At 38.1% G+C, this 14,121-nt stretch overlaps 1 protein-coding gene across 2 annotated transcripts in view; it reads left to right on the top strand.

The window, feature by feature from the left end:
• Positions 1-14,121, top strand: part of KCND2 (potassium voltage-gated channel subfamily D member 2) — a 356,267-nt gene that overhangs the window by 305,992 nt on the left and 36,154 nt on the right. The gene's annotated exons all lie outside the window — the stretch shown is intronic.

Below are 14,121 nucleotides of genomic sequence, written 5' to 3' on the forward strand. Positions count from 1 at the left end.
TTTATGGTTTACCAATTTTATTATTTTTGAGAAAGGTCACAGCTGTATACAAAAAGAATCCAATCTTATTTGGTAGCAAACAATTAATTAAAACAGTAAATAATAAATCCACCTTCCTAAAATAAGGAAGGAAGGAAAAAGGGAAAAAAACATATTTTAAATGATTATTTTTAAGCAGCACAATGATCTTGGAGGAGCAATAACACTGAAAATGCCTGGGTGAGCAAATTTATATTTGGTGACATTACAACACTTATGAAAAATGAAGAATTGGATGACTAAGGCTCCCAATAATTAGAAATTGAACTTACCACCTCAGGGACAACGGTTCAATTGAGACACAAATTTGAAGAAAGAGAAAAATAATTGTGCTTGGTACCCTGAGGTAGAACCTCTCAGTGCACTTTTCAGGTCTCTTAGGAAATGGATTTCATAAAATAAGTAGCCTAAAGATCAAGTTCCAAATGAGATCAGGTGACATTGTTAGTCTAAAGTCCAACTCACTGAAAGCAATTGAGCAGTCAATGGCATTTTTGCTTTTATATCCATCCCTCCTTGTTTCCCCAAAGGTGAGCTGTAATGAAGAACATGAAGCTATGAAATCAACAGTCTCGAGCTGCACTTAACTTAATAAACAAAGCATTTAACTCGCTTCAGCTCCATGTGATACAAATGAGTAGCGTTAGCTAGATCTACCACTGCTTTTATAGACGGATTCCTGCCCTGCCAAGATCTTTGTAAGAGAAAGAAATACAGTATGGGAAGCATTTTTTTCAATATTGCACCACTGGAGGTCAGTCCAACTTATTTATTTACTTATTGGCCCCAGTGCAGCTACTAAGATCAAAGATAATCTGTCCATTTTAAAAATGGCAAGGATGGTTTTTTTTCTTTTCTTGAGTACCTTCACGGTCTTTGCAAGCAGCACATTTATCTAGAATCAGAGGGGGCAGGGAAGATCAAGGGCTTCATTGGGTGAAAGGAAAACAGAGGGGGAAAAGTAAATTCCTCCAAAAGGGAAAAACACCCATCTGAATACACATAGTCCTTGACTTACAACCATTAATTTAAAGACTAAAGTTACAACAGCCCTGAGTTCACCGGTCAATACACTTACGACTATTGCAGCCCCTCTACAGTTGCATGATCAAAATTCAGTTGCTTGGCAATCAACAAATAGTTAGAGGTTGCAGCATCCCAGGCTCACGTGATTGCCATTCCAGCTGGCTTCCAACAAGCAAAATCAAGCTGAATTTACTTAACAACCGCATGACTCACTTAGCATCTGCAGTAATTCACTTAAAAACCATGACAGAATAGTTCATAAAATCAGGTGCAACTCACTTAACAACCACTCTTTTACTGTTTCCATTTTACCGTTGTAAGATGCCCGGAGAGTAGCCCAACGTGAGATGGGCTGCAAATAAATTTAACAAATAATAATATGATATCTGTTGACCAGAAAGATAACTGTTTAAAATATGGATTAAATATAGAGGCAATTCTTCTGAGTTTTTTTCTTGCCCAAGTGAGTTTTTGAAGATGGGCTCCAGCATGAATCCAAATGCTTGGAAGAATAAATCTCTGGTCCCGGTGACTGACCCAAATTCAATCTTTGAATATAGTTCTTTGTGCTTTAAATCCACAATTATAATAAATTCAAAATTAGTTCCTCTGAACTATTTATTTACTTTCAATACTCCATGACTGGCAGAACTTCACCGGAAATCGACCAGGCTCAATCTCTTTTGCAGCAACCCATTATGTGAGTTCCTTCTCATGCCTGGAGCAGAGATTATATATCTGGAAACATTACCTCAACTTTAATAGAAATCTGTAAAATTGGACAATGGATTTGTTTGCAGCTGTTAGCTTGATTTAAGTCTGCATTTTCAAATGAAAGAAACAGACATTGGGCCCTATCTAATAAAATGAAATTCAACATAGAAAAAAAGTTTTACATTTAGGCAGGAAAAACCAAAAGTACCCATACAGATTAGGTGAAACCTGGTTTAATAGCAGTAACTCTGAGAGGGATCTTGGAGTCCTAGTGGACAATCAATTAAATATGATCCAGCAGTGTGTGGCAGCAACCAAAAAAGCCAATTCAATTCTTAGTTGCATTAACAGAGGGATTGAATCAAGATCACATGAAGTACTAGTACTGCTCTATAAAGCTTTAGTAAGGCCACACCTAGAATATTGCATCCAGTTTTGGTTACCACATAATAAAAAAGATGTTGAAACTCTAGAAAGTGTTGTGGCCCACCAGCGGCCTGCGCAGATCGTGGCTGATCCTGACGACGAGGAGGCTGGTGTGAGGTCACGCCAGCAACCTGCGCAGCTGGCGCTCGCGTCGAAGAAGCAAGGAGGCTGAAGAGGATGTGATGCCAGAGGCAGAGACTCAGCCAGGGCCTTCAGAACCTTCAGAGGCTCCTTCAAGTAGAGAGAGCGAAGTGGAGGAGCCTCTCCTCAATGCTTGAGCACACAGGGCTGCCAAAAGGCAGGAGTGGCTACTCAGGAGGAGGGGGTCTCCTCGAGAGTAAGGTTTGAGGATAATTGGCCACTCCCTTAGCCTATTTAAGTCACACGCAGTTAGTACTTTCTTGCTGGAAACAGCATGTAATTATTACAGAGCATTTTGGAGAGTGAGTGTTTTATCGTATCTTGTTTCTGGGCTGGTTGCCAACTTTTGCCTGACTTTATTTATTCTTGGTACGTTATAACTTTGATAAGGACCGTTGGTGTGTGTCACAATCCTTGGGAATCTGGAGCTGGGGCAGAACAGAAAGAGTGCAGAGAAGAGCAACAAAGATGATTAGGGGCCTGGAGGCTAAAACATATGAATAATAGTTATAAGAACTGGGCATGTCTAGTCTAGTGAAGAGAAGGACCAGGGGTGACATGATAGCAGTGTTCCAATATTTAGGGGCTGTCATGGAAAAGGGGGGGACAACCCATTTTCTAATGGATGGAAACTGATCAATGAGAGATTTAACAGATTGGCAGAGTTGGAAGGGACCTTGTAGGTCATCTAGTCCAACCACCCACCCAAGGAGGAGACCTTACACCATTTCTGACAGATGACAGTCCATTCTCTTCTTGAAAGCTTTCAGTTTATTTTCCTGAATATTAGTAAAATGTCTCCCCAGAAAATGAAAATAGATTATTCACCTATAAGTAAGTATTCTATCAGTAAGTAAAAATATAAGTAAACTATATGTCTATAAATTGCATGTATTGACAGTAGGACTGATGGGTTGAATCTAATCAAGTACAGTACAGCATTATACACTGGTGACAGTATGAATCTGATGTGATTATATCTTCTCTTCTGTTTGTGTAATTGGAAAGTTTCACGCTTGGTAGAGTCATGAATGTTTTATTATTTCACCTTTAAATATATTTTTCTCATAAACCTTGATTTATTGATTTATGAGATCAATAAATCAAGGTTTATTGTCCATCATTTAGTCCATCATTTAGTGGACTTTGGGTGTAACGTACAAAATTTCCATGTAGATATACCACCAAAAAAAGGGGGCATGTTACTACTTCCTAGACATGGCACTGCAAAAATACAGAATAAGCCACCCACATTAAATGGATATGGTTTGCATCAAATTGCATCACTGATACCATGACATGATTATACAATGAGCTGAATCATTGCAATGACATACTTTGTCATTTAACAACTATTTGGCAAGAATGGAGGGGTGTTTTTTTGTTGGTTTGAACCAAGGTTAGATACAGATACAGATTAACAGAGTTGGAAGGGACCTTGTAGTCCAACCCCCTGCCCAAGCCATTTTTGACAGATGGCAGTCCAGTCTCTTCTTGAAAGCTTCCAGTGATGAATCTCCCACAACTTCTGGAGGCAAGCTGTTCCATTGGTTGATTGTCCTCACTGTCAGGAAATTTCTCCTTATTTCCAGGTTGAATCTCTCCTTGTTCAGTTTCCATCCATTATTCCTTGTCTAGCTTTCAGGTGCTTTGGAAAATAGCTTGATCCCCTCCTCTCTGTGGCAACCCCTCAAATATTGGAACACTGCTATCATGTCTGCCCTGGTCCTTCTCTTCACTAGACTAGCTTTGGCCAGTTCCTGCAACCGTTCATCAAATGTTTTAGCCTCCAGTCCCCTAATCATCCTGGTTGCTCTTCTCTGCACTCTTTCTAGAGTCTCTCTCAACATCTTTTTTATAGTGTGGTGACCAAAACTGGATGCAGTACTCTAGGTGTGGTCTTACTAAGGTTTTATAGAGTGGTATTAGTACCTCACATGATCTTAATTGAATTCCTCTGTTAATGCAATTTAGGATTGCATTGGCTTTTTTGGCTGCCGCTGCACTGGTGGCTCATATTTAATTGGTTGTCCACTAAGACTCCAAGATGCCTCTCACAGTTATTGCTATTAAGCCTGGTTTCATCCAGTCTATATGTATACTTTTGGTTTTTCTTGCCTAAGTGTAAGACTTTACTTTATAAAATCATGAGGGTTGTTTTGCCTTGTAATTCTCTTCTAATATACTGTATCAAGAACAGAGAAGCATATAAAGCTTGGTATGGATTAAAGAGGTGAAACAAGAAAATAAATATTGTTTATGTGTTTCACATCTGAACTGATAAACAGAGTGTCAGGTTCCAAAAGTCTAGAAAAAGAAAACTCAGCTCACAAAAGCAGTAACCAAGTTTGTTTATCCTGATATCGGTACTAACTGACCACCTTAAAGTATTACAGAAAGGAATCTTTGTTGAAGCTGACACTCTGTGCTCCCCATCACCTTTTAAGCAGCATACAGCTCCACCCCAGTTCAATCACTCAATTATCCAATTAACCTGTATCCTCCCTTTCCCTCCCCAATCCATCACAAGCCACTTCAGTTGTTCTGTGCTGCTCCGTCTTTCCTTAAAGTGATAGGTGGTGATAAACTGCTTCAGTGCATAACCCTTAGGTCATCTAGCATGCGGCTGGGAAGTTGAAATGAGAGGCATGCCTCAGGGCTGATGACTCAGCAGAGCAGGCATACAGGAAGGGTCATCTGCGAAAGCATACAGCAGAGGAACAGCGATCCCCACATGAATGGCGGCCCCAAGTACAATCGCAGGACTGGGGCTGACATGCAGCCCCTTTACCACAGAGATGGTGTCTAAAACATAGGAGCGATAGTTAGTGATTTAAGATGATAAAGGCCCCGGCTTGTCTGGGTACCAATGGTAGTACTTGGCAATAAGTCTTGGGGCAGTTACATCACCCTCCCAAACCCATGAAACCTCGGACCAGAGATCCCTTTCCACAAAATGAGGTATTGTAGGATCCCCCTATGCAGTCTGATGTCTAATATTTCTACTACCTCATATTGTAGGCCACCATCAACGGAAGGCCGTGGTACATCTGGGACCCCTCTGATCTGAGCTGATTTTACAGGTCTCCCCTGGCTACAATGAAAAACAGGATGGGTTTTCCCTAATAAACAGGATAGCCGTAGCCTGACAGTTACTGGATTTATAATCTGTTCAATGGTAAATGGGGCAATATACTTGGATCTCAGTTTCTTACTGGAAAGGCCTAAATTCAAGTATTTGGTTGATAGGTAGGTAGACCCTCTGACCAACTTGCAAGGGTGGGTAAGGTTGTCATTTCCTATCTGCTTGCTGCTTATATTTTCTAGCGGACCATTGGAACGCTTCCTGTACAATCGGCCAGGCACTCTGGGTTTGCTCCATTCACTTTTGAACTCCTACATCTGTAGGATCTACCTGGGGACATTCAGGTATCAGAACGAACTCCCTACCCATAGCCACCCGGAAGGGAATAAACCCTGTACTACTATGTATGGCATTGTTATAGGCGACCTCGGCATATGGAAGGAGGTTGGCCCAATCATCCTGTCTATGTCTTACGTAACAGTGCAAGTATCTTGCAATCATGGCATTCGTCCATTTTGCAGACCCATTGGTTGCCAGGTGGAAAGCCAAACTCAACCCTTGCGTTGACCCAACTCTGGTTAAGAAGTTCTTCCAAAAGCAGGCAGTAAATTGAATACCTCAATCTGATATAACCCTTTTTGGTATACTGTGTAGTTGATATATATGGACAATGAATAACCTAGCTAATTTTCTAGTGGAAGGGAGACTGGAGCAGGCTACAAAATGAGCCTGCTTTGAAAATAGATCTATGACAGTCGATATTACATTGTGACCCTGACTGTCCGGTAATCCCACCATGAAGTCCATTGCGACCTGTTCCCACAGTTGTGTGGGGTTAGCTACCGGTTGTAACAATCCAAAAGGCTTGCCAGGTCAGCTCTTCTTGGTAGCACAGATAGTACAGCTCCCTATATAATTTTCAATATCCTGCTTCATGGCAGGCCACCAAAATTGATGGTTAATTAGGTGCAACATTTTTACAAAACCAAAATGGCCCTCTGAACAGACATCATGGCACCGGCGTAAAACCTCTAATCATACTGACAGGGGTACATATAGTTTGGTACCCTTCCAAACGAATCCATCTCGATGTGTGAATAGAGAACAGTTCTTCTGGTAGACCTATCTTTGACAACAGCAACCTGAACTGCCTGGGCAACATCAGTAGATGGCTTCATGTGAGCTACCCCCTGAGGGGCTTGTGGATCTGCTAACTGGTGAGGGATCATGGCTTGTATTATTTCTTCCCAAGTGCTGAGTTTCAGGAGAACAGCCCCAGGGAGGATTCTATCCCACAGTCGGTGGCCCTATGAGGAGATAGACTGCCACACTCCTGTTGAGTGATTGCACTGGGGTGGAGCTGTATGCTGCTTAAAAGGTGATGGGGAGCACAGAGTGTCAGCTCCAACAAACTGTCAGGTTCCAAAAGTCTAGAAACTTTTTAAACAGCCAACTCACCTCATGCTTGTAAAACAATTCATTCCATCAGTTTTTGATCTTGACTGGGATTCCACCACCAACTGTCTTTACATTTGCCAACAGACATATCAGCCACAAAAAACAAAGAAATATGGATTCTGCATTTTAACTGAACAGTGAAAAATCACTGTGGTTATAAACTATACAAGCTCCCAATTTAATATCCTATATCAAAACCAAGTACCTTCAATGCATCTTGCAACATTCTGTTCTGAGCTGAAGCTATAGCCTTCACCATAATGTCTGATTTTGCAAGATGTCATGGGGAAACATAATCCGTTCTTCCTAATCAATTCAATTCAATTTTATTTATGGCCAAAAGGTCCTAAAGCACTTCCTAATCATATTGATGCTTCTTTTCTGACTCCCCAAAGAGTCCCCATAGAGTCAACCAATCTAATGTTGTCCCACAACATTTTTTAAGATTAGTGGTGTGTACACACAATGAACAATTTCTATAAGCAAGCCACTTGGAAGTTTTTCCATTAAAGAGATAATGAAGGAAGGCGAGATGATACAGAGCCTTCTCTGATCAGTTGTGTCAGCTGTTTCTTGACTTATTTCTCTTCGATCTGTGCAGAATAGAAGTAAACTAGTCCCACATGATTACTGCACAGCAGCAAAAGCCTCGGGAGAAACACAATTCAGAAGATTGTTAGGTTTTATACAAGTGTTATGGGTCTATCAATAATGAACCAGTCAGACCTTTTTCTCATGTTCATTGCCATAGTATTTATGAATTATTGCAGAGATTATCACAACAGACAATTGATATGGCCGCTGAAACAATGACCCAAAAATCTGGGAAATAATTTATTTGACATGGGGGAAAAAAAGACTTCCTAGACTATAATTTTTCCTAATCACAAAAATAGGCAAGGAAGTCTTACAATCATCCAAAGCATTACCCATTGCATTGCACATGTGCATACACCATCTTTGCTTACATTTGTGTACTGAATTAAGTAGACACTAATACTAACATTGTAACAGATGCAAAAAGAAAAAGAAACTCATTATAAGTTATCAGTAATGTAATAAGGTATTTACTTACTTGCCCAAACTAGGCTTTCAAAAAGAGACCGGAGAACCATTTGTCTGAAATGTTAGAGGGTCTCTTGCTTGAGCAGCAGATTGGACTACAAGGACTCTAAGTCCCTTCCAGAGCTCTTATTATGCTATGTTCTATGTTCAAGATATGTGCAACTATATATTTTGTTTTCAAAATGCCATCATACCTGACTTATAGCCATTGAATCTTATTTAGCTGAGTATCTTGTTGCAAAATTTATTGAGGAATCAAATAAGCAGAAGACTAATCTAGGCATTTTTTTCAAACTTGATTTAAGTTAAGACCTTCAATTCCTGGAGTCTCCAGCCACAGGAATCTCAAACTATGTGTCTCTTCTAGAAATCAAGACCAGTTTGAAGAGGGCGCAGTTTGGTAGGGAGAACCTATCCATGTTGCATCCGGGAGTGTAATCACTGTCACAGTTTCCTTGGCCTGCTCAAAATACCTGTTTACTTATCTAAGCAGAACAAATATGAATGCTTGGAGTGTGGTCTGGCACAAGCTTTGCCTGTGCAAGACTCATAGTGCAAGCTGGATTGCTGTCAGAATCTGCCCCTGCTCTGCCTGGACATATAGTCAGGATTCTATAGTTGTTGCTATTAAGAGCAAAATACCTACTATGAAGAAGTTCCATTAAGTTCAGTGGCATTTATTTCAGATGTATGTTATTGTATTTTTAATTACTCTTTAAGGATTTACCATGCATTTGACAGAGTTTTGTTGCCAACTCATAAAATGTTTTTGTTATAACTGTAGCTGTATAGTATCTACAGTATTTCAGTGTGATATGATCTACTTGTTTCCTGGGAGAAAAATAAATTTTCTATCTTTTTTATTGAGCAAGAAAGCAAGACCTTCCATAAGTTACATAAATAACAGAAAACGTCAAATGAGTTTAGAAAAGCAAAACTCTGGCACCCTTATTTTCAATAGAAAAATAAATTCATAAGAACTCCCTATGTATATGTTTTCATCAAGTTTCATATGCACAAGAGCAATGCTGGCTTGTTTTGAAACGGAAAGTACAACTAGTTCAAATCTGAAAGCTTCACTGTTGAAACATATGTGCACATCTGTGATTCTTCTAAAAACTCCCCATTTAATATTAACTGGTGGCATTTTAAACTATCCATTGTGAGGTTCATTGCTGAAATGAATAATGAATTAGCAAGCAGTTTGGGAATTATTGAGAACTGCTCCCTAACAATTTGCCCCACACTTCTTAGATAAGCAGTCTATTTTGCAGTTGTCAAATCTAATTTGACAGCTCTGTAATATTATTTCATGTTTGGGATTGCTTGTTCCACTGTGTCAACCATTCCAATCCTTCACTAATGGTCTTTTTTTTAAGCCGCTCAGCAAGGGTCGTGGGGGAGCATTCAGTCAGTTGTTTGCTTTGGCTTTTCATTTTTGTTCTTAATATGCAGTGAAGCTTGCTCAATTTTATGGATTAATTGTTTGACTAGCAGTGAATAAATTGGTGGGATGTTTTATTCGTTTTTGAAGAAAGGATTTTTACATTAAAACATTTCTGTATTAAATTGAAATAGCATATACTGGTTCTTAATAATAGAGCAAAAAAATCCAAGAAAACTCAAAGGTTAAATTGTCTTAGAATAACACACAACTTCAAAATTTCTCACTCTTTTGGCTGTTTTGGTTTCTTTTCAATCTAACATACAACCAGACAATATCATTATAATTAAACTCTGTTTTCAGAATCCTGGTTTTTGGAGTTATAAAATTCAGCAAATTTTATAACCTGCTGATTAATTTAAAACCTGCTGATTAAAATTTGTGGTATATATTTTACAAATGTTATATTTTCAAAAATGAAGGATAATAATTATAATTCAAAGATCAGACTTCTTTATTATAATAGAACTCCCCTGCCTGATGCTATAATATAAAAGACTGGTGAACTTAAACCTCCTCTAGGGTTTTTAGATCCTGCTCCCACTTCCTCTTTTGATATAGTAACTTAATAGTTTCTGCTGTCTGTCTATCTATCTATTTATATGCTGCCTTTATTATTTTTACAAATTACTCAAGGCAATGAACATATCCAGCATACCTTCATCCTCCTACTTTTTCCACAGCAACAACCATGTGAGCTGAGTTGGGCTAAAAGAGAATGACTGACCCCTGGTGACCCAGTTGGCTTCATGGACAATGCAGGATTTGAACACAGAGTCTCTTGCTTTCTAGCTCAGTGCCTTATCCACTAAATTTAAGCTCTATCCCCTCTGAGCACCCACTTGGTGTCCCCTTAATCCTGAGGGTTGAGGGAAGTAGGACTTTGACAATCAGTGTTGCCTTATGTGTCATTAAAAAAACATTTTAAAAGATTCATGTAGCCTGTATTTTGTTAAACAGCATCAGAACATCTGGCAAAGATGTCAATCCTTCTTTAAAAGAAAGTTCGATCTTTTTTGTAACAGACGGAAGCTTATCAAAGAGAAATCCAACTGAGAATTAAAGAGAAATTTTCTATCAGTAAGAACAATTAATCATTGAAATGGTTTGCCTCCAGAAGTTGTGGGTGCACTGCTCCATCTCTAGAGCTATTCAAGAAGAGATTGGACAGCCATTTGCCCGAAATAGTATACGGTGTCCAGCTCAAGCAGCAGGCTTGATTAGAAGACCTCCAAGATTCTTTCCAATTCTGCTATTCTGTATTATCTAATCACACAATAGATAAACAATAGCAAATGTTTGTATATTCAAGCTATTGAAGGGGAAATTAAGGAGCAGTTCAACTGAAAACAGTAGTTTTAACATGAGAATTACAAAAGAAAATATAGCGTTCGAGACTAACCATAAAATGTTGATGGTTGCTAAAAATAAATAAAAATCATTATAAAAAGATTGAGGGGGGATTTCAAAATTGCTGTTCCAAATCTCAAAAAAGTCTAAGGAGAAATACTTTTCTCATGTGCAATCTAAAATATGCATAAAAAACTGAAGGACACCCAATTGCTGTACTTGGAGAGGGGGGTAGGGAGGGAGGGACAGGACAGGACAGGATAGAAAAATAAGTACCAATAATCTAACTCAATTTCCCTTCTTAACTTGTTACCTATTGTTTCTAAATTAATATCAGATAGATCTGCTTCATCTTTTCTGGAGTTCCTTTTTTCTAGAAAGGCTAAGTATTAATCTGAGACTCTGAAATATGGTGTTAGCTTTCTTTTTTCTCACCCACAAGTTGGCAAATTCTGCCTTAATTTATCAGGCCAAATCTCCTCGAATAGAAGGAGATGTTGAATATATTTCAGTATACACGACACAAAATCATCTCTTGTGTAATGTGTACAGGGACTGTATCGAGCTTGCAGGCTTGTATTCATATCTGTTTCTGTCTCTTGCGAAGCTTACTACCCTATTATATCTGCAAAAACTGCAGGATAGGATTGTTAAAATGAATTTATTTTCAATACCAGTGAAGGGGTTTTTTTTGTATGTACATAGATGACCACCAAAAGCTTCTTGCAATTATTTCCTTTTATCAACATATACTTGTTTTTGGTTCTACCTTTGTTATGTAGTTTTACTACTGTAATGTAATTTTAGTTCTATGGAAATGAAGTACTATGCACAAAGTGCCAATTGCTGTCCACAAAAAATTATCCATGGTGCATTCATAAGCAAATATCTGCATGTTGTTGTTGTTGTTGTTAGTTGCGAAGTCGTGTCCAACCCATCGTGACCCCATGGACAACTTTCCTCCAGGCAATATCAGCATAGTCAAATATATTCTCCATCATGCTTCCTGGAAAAAGCTTGCAAACAGTTCTTTGGATACAGTTGAGCCAAAACAGTACACTTTTTGAAAGTTTTATGGAAAGCTTTCATACCCTTGGGGAATTTGAATAGAAGCCCCACATACTGTATTAGGGCAAGCTTACATAAACAAAGTGTGAAAAAAGAAGATACAAGAGCATTTGCACAAAAAAAGTTAAATGGTATCAAAGACATCTGGAACCAATGTCATCAAAATTGCAGTTGCAAATGTTACACATATAAAAAGGGACATGACTTCAGTCACATAGTTGTGACAAACATTTGACTTTTTTGCTCCTCTCTTGCCAACAGCCCAAGTCCAATTCATTTTGTTGTTTAAATTATAACAAGACATATCAGAATTGGCTATAGTTCCCAAGCCCCGAGATATCTTTGTGAATTCTCCAAACAGTAAGTGCTTTATTTTCATAGAAGTAATTCAGATTAGTTGCTTGTTCTGCTCCCTTTTCATTTTCTTCCACTATCTGATATTTTCCCTTCTCATTTATTTATCAGGGACTTGATTATAACTACCTACAGTTTTTCATCTTTTTTATGCATTAATAAGAAATGACCTTGTTTTTCAAAAGGAGTACTGTCAGGTTAAATGGCCGCCTATTTATTTTATTTTTCCAATCTCCGTAATCCCTTTTTTATATATGATAAAAAAGAAAAATTATTGAATCATCTTTTTTTTTTCTTTGACATGCCTATAGCTTTCGTGGAGAAAATGTAATTGAATTAGAATGAAAGGTATTTTTTAAGTATGAGTACATTTGTGTCATGTGGTATGAATTATGAAATATTGATTTCCCTGTTTCAGTTATCTTCTAATGGTACTTTATATCCTCTGGTGGAATTCCTGATTACTGCAATATGTTAGTTCCCTGCTTTAGCTTTATGACTTTCCAAATTCATTCTTAACACTTATTCAGCAGAGATTTAAATGTGTGTTTGTGGCATTTATGACAGACATATTTAACTTTCAAAATAAAGAAAAAAATGTTATTTTTTTACACGTGACCAGTGTGTGACACACACATAAAAAGGCATGGGTTCCAATCAGGCAGCTACAGTTGCCACTTTGACTTTTTAAATCAGAAGCTTCTAAGAATATTCCTTTTTGTGCTCATTGAAAATGAAGTTTACCTTCTGTGAAAAGAGCTGTGCCTGAATAGAAACAAAATTATGTGTATATGCACTTTCAGTGTTCTGAAAGAATGTAGTGACTTGTGAGGAGGTGGATCCCCAGAGGCTGCCTTCCAGAGGAGTAAGAGACAACACTGCTCAGATATTACGTGTGAGAGGAAGAAGGTGAAGACAGCTCCTCCCTTTACATGCAGAGTAATTGTAGATGGAGGTAGTAGAATCCTCGGTCTGGATAGACATTGTCCATTAATATAGAACAATAAAGAACTCTGGGTTGGAATAATTTTCATGTCTCTGTCTTGGTTTGGGGCTTGACACCTGTACTCACAATGTAGTTGTTATTCTTCAGACTGAACAAGAAAACAAAAATGTTGTTATCTTAGCACTAACTAAAGCAAGGCATAAGTTTATTCTTCAGTTATGATATACCTATTCACATCAAAAGACACTTTTCCTCAGTGGCCATTATATCAGCAGTGGAATAGGTCTTCCTCCTGCTATACAAATGGAGAGGCTATTTCCATATGGGTTTCTCCCTTATTAGATTGGAATAACTGCCTTTATTTGGGATCTGTACAGAAATTTATCTTAATTAGAATATAGAACTGACATGTTGTATTATCCTGAATTGTTATTGCAATGACATAAATTATTATTGTCATGAAATAAATTTTAGTCAATTAGGCAACATGCTGCTACACTTCAAGGGCATCAATAGATTTTTGGAAAGAAGGATGGCACTAATAATACGATTCAAAGTATGTCTAGAGCAGTAATGAAGGGTGGAAGAAGAATGCAGCTGATGATTCTTCACATCATGTTTTATTCTTCACATGCACTACTTTGAAGGGCCCCAAATTTAATTAAGGTGGCCTTGAAATTCAACAAAACTTAATGTTCATGGGATACCCTTGAGGATCTACTGCCTCTACTGCAAGCCCATCTGCTTGTTTGAGTTCTGTTTTTATTCTGTACAAGTGATACACAACAGTAATAAATGGAATTAGATGAAGATATTTTATAGTGATGTTTTATACTGAGTCATACTGTTGGTTTAGCTATAGTTCAGTAATGTTTATGTTAACTAAACATTTCTCCAGGATTTGAAGCGAAGGTCTTTTCCAGCCTTCCTACGTATATTAGGAATCATTGAGGGGAATCTCCTATTTATGAAGAGCTAGTCACCGATGTAAGCAAGATGATGAGG

This window comes from Pantherophis guttatus, chromosome 7, assembly GCF_059756535.1.
Source record: "Pantherophis guttatus breed Tessera chromosome 7, ASM5975653v1, whole genome shotgun sequence".
NCBI classification, from domain to species: Eukaryota; Metazoa; Chordata; class Lepidosauria; order Squamata; family Colubridae; genus Pantherophis; species Pantherophis guttatus.